Here is a 7,531-nt window from a genome sequence, read left to right as displayed (position 1 = left end):
TTGCATCTTAAAGTAAACCTGTGATGATAGAGCTTCAATTGCTGACATGTTTCTAAGGTGAATGTTCATAGGCTGTCATCTTGATCCTGACCTTGCAACCTAATAAGTTGCTGCCTTGGACCAAGCATCTATCCTAAAAATTCTACTTGTTCAAACTTTATGATTCCCTAAAAAGTGCAGATTGTACCCTGAAAAAAAGCCAGCAATGGCAGCTCCTATCCTTACAGCTTTGTTATAATTGTTAGATAATTTGACATTCTCTTGCACATTTTGGCAAAATTAAGAATAATTTAAAGCAAAAACTGTCTTGAAATGAATTATACACATTGGTATTGTCTGAGCTCTCCGTGGTCCTGATCCTGTATTTTTATAGGATCCATACTGGGAGGGTTACATTTATACTGTATTTCACCTGTACAAAAAATATCCTCCTTCCCCTACTAAGGTGGCATATCAGGTATTTAAGCTGGTATCCCCCAGACAAACAGAGGTCACCTGCCATGACAACAGCCCACATAATATTGGGCACTGGGCCTCCAGAAAATGGGCACCCTCTCCAAATAAAATGCGGTTGGTGCTGAAATGTCCTCAGTGCCCAAGTAACAGTGCTGCCTTTGGGCAACACACCTTTTCCCCATGGTTGGCAATTAGGCAATTATGCTACATAACCTCTGCATGGTGAATCCAGCAATCTATGTATCTCATATTGGATCTCCCCTTTGCCCTGAGTAAGGATAGAAAACAAGGAGAAAATGTTCCTTCACACCACGCAAAAGATTATGGCTCAGGAGTGAATGGATCCTCATCTGGGAAATGGTTTTAAGAGTGTAACTACCCTGGTTTATATGTAAAACACCAAAATTAAGAACTAGGTACTAGGTACCATATTTAGAACTAGGTAAACTCTCATAATGAGATGTACATACAGGAGGTGTGCCTGAGCATCAGTGAAGGGGAAAGAATAGACTTGGTGGTGTGAAAAAAACTACTGCACCACAACCCTGATAGAGTTTGCTTAGTGAAGGCAGTTAGGGGAACTTAAACATATATAAACACAAAAATGAACATGTTACCAGTCCTTAGATGTGGTGGTTGAATTCATTATCTTTTATTTAGGCTTTTTTCCTTTATATTTAATGGTGATCTTGTCAATGAGACATTTCCTGTCCAAGGGTGACAGCACTTACTCAACTTACTGAACTGTATCTACAGAGACACAGCGTTATCACTCTAGGACAGGAAGTGTTCTAAGACTACAGACCCTCCCCCATCTCATCTTTATTATATAGAAAGTAGTGTCTTTTTGTAACATTGTTAGAGATTTAAAGCGTGAGTAAAGTGAGTTTTACCAAAGCAAACAACAAAAAATGCCCCCCCTGGAGCTTTTACCCATAATGTGCTAGAATGCACGACATATTGGCACACTATGTCAGGCTCAATCTCCAGCGCTTTGCTTCTCCCTCACTTCAATCTTCGACCTTGTCTTCTTCTGTGTTTTGAGTCTTTGGCCACTTGAGTGGTCGGGCCCTGAAGACGTAACTCCCGCACATGTGGATGGGAGTTTCTCAGGGACCATAGAACCTACAGGTGGCGCTGGAACCAGGTCCTGCAGTTCCTGCGTTTACCTGCAGGTGTTTCCAGGCAGCCAGGAGCTGTCAGGTATCAGACCACCACTGGGTGGTGCTGGAACCTGCAAGTCCAGTGCTCACCTGCTGGTGTCTCCCAGCTGTCAGCGATTATTCAGCACCTTGTGCTACCTGGGAGGGTATTTAATCCCTCCCTGCAGTCTGGACTTTGGCTCAGTATTGTTGCCACGTCCTGAGTCCTGATGCCCCCTAGTCCCCTGACCTTTGCCCCGTGGCTCCCCTTGTGTTGCCGTGCTCCCCAGGTTTCACTGACCCTTTTGTATGTAGTTTCATTGTTTGCTTTTAGTTGGTTATTGGTTAATACTTGTGGGTGTTGGTGGGGTTTTTTATGTTTTTATGATTTTGGCGTGTTTAATAAACTGTGTGCTCATAAACCTTGTCTAGTGTGGTCACACATTTGATCCTCCCGTAGAGATGCCTGTACGCAGTGTGGGGACACCCGTGCACGGTATCCCTGACAGAGTTACTTCATGTGCATGTGTGGCTCAGTGTAGAGAAAAAAACTGTTGGTAGGGAGAAAGATGCTTTTATGGCAGAAGAGACTTGCACAGTCCCCTTTGCCAAAGAAAGCCTAACAGTCGGCAGTTATTTATTTATGTTTTAGTTTACTTCCACTTTAGGTACAGAGAGCAGGAAGTTACAAGGATACTGGATTTTTGCCAGGATCAAATGGAATTTTACTGTACTTCCAGAAAATCTAAATTGAAGAAAAACCTAATGCAGCCACAGCATCGCAGGACTGGTAAGCTGCAATATGTTTGTGTACATTTTGTTGGATTAGATATACTTGAAGCTCACATTCCTATGTCTGGTGCCATCTGTGTTCTGATAGAAGTCCACAGATATAACAGAACCGTTAGCATTATACAGCACTGTCTATTATAAGCCCTCTTCCATAAAGGAGACAGAGATTTGCAAGAATAACATTCACCAATAAGCTCTGTGCTAATATACCATATGCTAAAAACACCACAACAGGCTACATTGTAGTTCTTTGAAATCCCACAATTCCACGTGATGCCAAACTGCACTATTTAATCACTTGTCCTCACACAAATAGATTACTTTGACAGCCTCATGCGGATGCGTCTCTTTACACCTTTTGTCCTTCTCATTTTTTTAAACTAACCCCTTAGGTGTTGACAATCTCTAATTGGAATTGTCACAATCAATCAATGTTTTGTTTACACAAACCTCCTTTTTAGAAAGAATAACAGAGCTGGCCAAGTGTTGTGCCAACTAAGCACACAAGCGTTATATGCAGGGTCAGGTGTGGTGATGCATTGTTCTGCTTCATCAGCAATATACATGCTGCTACAACCTAACATGGCTTACAATGATGACACCGGAGGTGATTTGTGAGGTTATGCAGAAAAATCAGCTGACACCTAGTCAATCAGCTGACACCAACTAGTTGTAGTATACAATAAGGCAGCACTAGGTCCCTCCAGCCCCCCAAAAATGCAAACCATTACCCTGACTTTGACTTACAAGGGTACATATGTTAAAAAGAAATGGTTAAAACCTGGCACATAACTTTTAAATGGCAGGTTCAGCAGGCAAATTCCACCCTATACACATGCAAACAGTTAAAATCCTAATTCCCAGTGTGATCAGTGTGCAGCCAAAGTGAAGTTGGCCAACTGACACAACTGAGTTGTCAATAGAGAATCATCTACAAAAGAATTTGTCTGACATCTGAAAACACCATCTGATTGTGGAAGATGAGTAACGTTCACCATGCTATAAATATGGCAAAATGTTACTGTAACCTAGAGTCAGAAAATCTGTTGCAGACTTCAAAGACCTAATGTTCAGCTTAATAATCCATTAGCCAGTTCTCTGAGAAAGTTAGTCAGACCATTAGCACTTGGGCAGAATAGAACGATTTGCTTCCATTTGGCCCACAGTCATAGCAAACTGCTAAAGCTCATGTAGCGCCCTCTAAAATGTCGCTATTCAATTTAGAGATACCTGGACTGTAACCAGTCTAGATACTGATTATACAGAGCTCTGCATTCTATAGGTGTCCCTGAGTCTGCTGGATCGATTGCTCCTCCTGTTGCTGAGGAAAAGGGAGCCTTGGTATACAGTGAGGGAGGATCCACCCTCAGGTTATGACTATGCACCTGGCCCTAGCCAATCCCTGAGTAGGATGACTCAGAGGCATGGTTGAGGGCAGGTGATAAAAGGTCTGGGGACATTGTGGAGAGCTCTCTTTCCCCTAGGGGCCTTGCCCTAGGAGGACTGTGTGTGATGCAGAGCAAATGGCCTGGGCCTCAGCACATGGCAGGTGCTGAGGGGCCTGGAGGCCTAAGGATACACTGATACTTCACTGGGCCCATACACGTGGCAGGTGTTGGGTGCCTTGTTCTAAGAAGATACTCTCATTTAACTGGAGTGCTCCTTGGCAGTTGCAGATGCTGAGGGCACAGAAGTTCCAGATCCTAAAGAGGAAAATACCTGATGGAAGCTGGGTCAGAGGAGGAGTCCGTTTGTTGAGGGGTACCGCAGAGGAGCTGGTGCGAGCGTCCGTCTGGGTCCCACAAGGGAGAGCCCTCACCCTATTCCAGGTATCTGTTCACAGTACTACTACTACTACTACTATTGGTCTCTGGGACCAGATCGCAGTGATTTCGGCCTTAGCGGTTGCTAGGGGAGAAAGCTGTCCTCAGAAGATTCCAATGGCATCCTACAGATCCTAAACCCTCTCTCTCCTATTGATGTTGCAAATAAATACCCTAAAAAGACCCTAAGACTCGAGCCGTTCTGTCCGTGAGTGTCGGTGTGCTGTTGCTGATCAAAGGGGACCGGTAGCTGGAACCAACAGGTAGGAGAACCTATTTCAATATTCAGCGGCTCCTTCGGGGGTGAGCGCTACACTCATCTCCGACAGTTGTATGCAACCTTTAAATTAAAGCGGCACTAAACTCAGGAGCGAAATCTTAAAAATGCAATTTTGTACCCTAACTATTAACAAAACTGTACCTCATTTGTGTATCACTCGGCTGTAGATCCTCAAATCATCTCTGAATTTGTGGCGACACTGTTCTTCCTTTCACTTGCAGTGGCTACTTTTGATCCACATGGTCCCTGTGTGTGTTTTAAAGTAGCCACCACTCCAAGCTCACTCCCGTGATGGACTACAATCTCATTACAAATAAGTAAACTAAACATAAGAATGTTGTTCATCACAGGAGTGAGCTTGGAGCGGTGGCTACTTTACAACACACACAGGGACCATGGGGAACAAAAGTAGCCACCCTCCAGAAGGAAGGACAGTGTCAGCACCAATTCAGAGATTATTTGAGGATCTAAAGCCGAGTGATACACGAATAAGATACATTTTTGTTAATAGTTAGTTGAATGCATTTTTAAGATTTAATTACTTAGTCTACTGTCGCTTTAATGATTGTCAAATTATTAGTGAAATCAAGAAGCATTCAGGTCAGTCTGGGAACCAGCAGGCCATGCTTCCACAAAAAAAGTTTACAAATTTAGCCAACTTCTCTAAATCATTGGACACACAAACTGTCCTCTTACATCTATCAAGCCCTGCATTTAGATGATCACATCAAAGATTCGATGAAAACATATATTATATTTTGTAGGCTGTTATTTTTATTTGCGTTTAAGTAAATTAACTTGGAAGTCTATTGCTAAGTATATGACAACAAAAAACAGGCTTTAAAAAGAAACTGGTGTATGAATAAATCACAACATTTATTCAGAAAGTTTCTGAACAGCTCAGTGCTAAATTTCCACCAAGCAAATACCAACTTTAAAAAAGTGTTAATCTCCCGTTTAGAAGCAATCTCTCAGCAAAATTCCCTGGACATGTCTCCTCCCCCCTGCTCCTGCCAGACAACTGAGTCATCAGTGAAAGAAATAGATACATGTGGTTTGTGACACTGACGGACAAGCTCAGAGTAAGATTTCAATCTGAGCATTTCCAGCAGTTCATGCAAAAAGTATTAGTATGATCCACATCTTAGTAGGAATCTGTAATAAAGTCTAAGCTGCAGTTTCATTTACTGGACAACCAGACAAAAAAGTCCATTCAAGCACATTATCATTCATAAAACAAGACTGTCGGTGGATCAGAGGTGTATTCCCATGCAGTCAGCATAGAGCAACAACTGATTCGTGTGTTGATGGGCACAGATACATTTTTACCTTTCTAGACATAGTTTACATAACTCAATATGTTTACTAGGCTACCATACAACATTTTGGGGTTAAAAAAAAATACCACAGAATTTGGCAGAGTTTATAAGTCAACCACATAGGAAGAATCCCACCACTTGCTGAAATACTCCCAGACAAGATAGAGATGTAGTTAAACATTCAGCCCCACAGTCTTGGATTCATCTTGTTCACTGCTGGTTGCATGAAAGACTCTTTGTCATTCAGCTCACTGCCAAATGAATAACAGCCGCTTGGGTGTTCTGAGAGTTTTTTGTGGTTGCATAATGAATGATAAAATGAGAGAGAGAGCACTTTTCATGTCTTACCAACAATTGAACCCATAGGGTAACCCCAATCCACAATAAAAAAAAAAAGATGCCTCTAACAGCCATTAGATTGCTACAGAGAATCTGGATGGTTTCTCCAGGTCAAATACAGTAGCTCAACCCTCATGCAATCGGTTATGTATATGCGAGTGAAATTACGTCAGCCTGCGAAGAAATGCTAAGAAGACAAGAGGAGACAGAGGGTGAGAGCCGGTCAGTGGGACTATGGCCAGATTCCCAGATGAGGCAGCAATGGGATTTCAGAAAGAGAAAAGCCACCATTCATAAAACCGAGAACAAAGTAAGTATAGCTGTAAAATAAATGGCACAGATTCACCAAATAGAGAAAGACCTGGAGACATTTCAACTAACTACAGATGAATTTCAGTTTTTATTCCTCCCCATTCCAGAAAATCTAAGTCCTAAAAGAGTCATCCTCTTTTGGATCCAATGTTACTCACACTTATCTCACACATGCTGTCTTTTGATAGAATCTCCTGGTCTTCCTAAAATTATCTCTATTAGGATCATGAAGAAAATGGAGACTAGAATCTCTGCATATGAAGTTATAATGAAGGCGACAGGCTAGCAGATAAGCCAACACACATCTCGGCTATAATGTTTGGGACAAAAATAATGACAGAGGCAGTCTGGTGTCACTGTGGGTTAGTGAACTTTCACGTACACAGTGCATGTGTGCATTTTTAAATGTGCTGCAATGCGCTGTTACAAAACACTGCAGTGCATTGGTGTGAACTAAAGCAATAGGACATTAGGTAAGTTTCCTTGCTCTTGTGTTGGATCTGTGCTGTAACCCATAAGATTTTGGTGCTGCACCAACCTATGTTTTAAAATGGCCCTGATACATTGTAAGCCATCAGAGTCCCAAAAGCAAAGTACTGTAGACTATTTAGGTCATATCAAAATTACAAGATTACAATTTGATTTAGAAGAGATGGGAAGGGAGAGAAGATAGCCAATAATTCCAGAAGCAGATTGCATCCTTTGGGGAAAAAGGAAGCATTGTTATTAAGATCACAGAGTAACAAAGTCGTTTAGCGAAGTTTACGTTTCTTCGAGAAATTAGTGAAGTGAGGAATAGGGAATATGTTAATGTTAATTGTGTCTTAGCAGTTCACCTTTTGTCTTAAATGTATCCTGAAAAATAGCAGTGCACTTCCTGTGCTTGTGACTGCTCACGCAATCTCAAATTAGACTTGGGGATTTTAATCTTGTTCTGCTCATGGTTTTCCTCACTAGAGAGAAAAATGTACCCAAGGACTTGCAGTGCATGCATCTCTCTTCTACGTCATTCATTCTGGGGATCTGTGCTTTCTGCAGCTCTCTAGGTGCTTCAAGGTTATTACCCCA

The 7,531-nt window shown here is 42.0% G+C and overlaps 1 protein-coding gene across 1 annotated transcript in view; it reads right to left on the bottom strand.

The window, feature by feature from the left end:
• The window catches only part of ADAMTS6 (ADAM metallopeptidase with thrombospondin type 1 motif 6), a 231,591-nt gene that overhangs the window by 72,512 nt on the left and 151,548 nt on the right, over positions 1 to 7,531 (bottom strand). The window lies entirely within an intron of this gene.

This window comes from Nanorana parkeri, unplaced genomic scaffold (genome assembly GCF_000935625.1).
Source record: "Nanorana parkeri isolate BGI_ZX_2015 unplaced genomic scaffold, ASM93562v1 scaffold34, whole genome shotgun sequence".
NCBI classification, from domain to species: Eukaryota; Metazoa; Chordata; class Amphibia; order Anura; family Dicroglossidae; genus Nanorana; species Nanorana parkeri.
The sequence above is the reverse complement of the archived record's forward strand: the minus strand, read 5'-3'. Positions and strand labels throughout refer to the sequence as shown.